Below are 770 nucleotides of genomic sequence, written 5' to 3' on the forward strand. Positions count from 1 at the left end.
CAATTATTGACGTTTAGGGATCCACAGTCAAGTTAGCAACGCTTAGCAACAATAAATATGCAATATCCGGTTACACTTTCAAGATAAAACGTAACGTTTCGATACATTGCCATGTTGAAACGCGCATAATTAAAGTCGTGAAACGTTGCAGTTTCGTTAGGTTTAGGCACAGAAAGTACTTGGTTGGGTTTAGGCAACAAAACTACTTGGTTAAGGTTAGGAAAAGATCATGGTTTGGGTTAAAATAGCTATGTATGTCAATTAAGACTTAAGTTAACTAACGTTAATGTCAATTTACCTCACTCGCCTAAATAAAAACATTTAATGTTTTGTTTCGCACGGGACACAAACCCTGTTCTCCTGCTTCGAGGTCCGGGTTCTGGCCCTCTATCCACCCCAATCACCTCCTTACTTCGTCTTTTCTCTTAAATATCATACTTGCCTTTACCATCAAAAACTGGGCTTCCCTCAATACTGTACGTCGAACTATGACGTCAAAGGGATCCCTAGTGCGTCACAAACTGACGATTATGGCTCTTGACCAAGCGTCCATATGTGACGACTTGGGAGTGAGACCGGGTTGCAGATTCAGTAAACTAAGTATAGTAAATCTTGATGCCAGCCTAGTAATCTTTTGAAACTCACCTGTTAACTGTGAACTACGAGGATGCAGTAACATAACAAGGGAGGGCACTTCTACATAGTAACATGTTTTAACAGACTTAAGAGCATTTTGTTGACTTGTAAGCACGCGTATAATATACCAAAAA

The 770-nt window shown here is 39.9% G+C and overlaps 1 long non-coding RNA gene across 1 annotated transcript in view; it reads right to left on the reverse strand.

Moving 5' to 3' along the window:
- The window catches only part of LOC123970416, a 2,609-nt gene that overhangs the window by 971 nt on the left and 868 nt on the right, over nucleotides 1–770 (reverse strand). The window lies entirely within an intron of this gene.

The sequence above is a fragment of the Micropterus dolomieu genome, linkage group LG01 (assembly GCF_021292245.1).
Source record: "Micropterus dolomieu isolate WLL.071019.BEF.003 ecotype Adirondacks linkage group LG01, ASM2129224v1, whole genome shotgun sequence".
Taxonomy (NCBI): Eukaryota; Metazoa; Chordata; class Actinopteri; order Centrarchiformes; family Centrarchidae; genus Micropterus; species Micropterus dolomieu.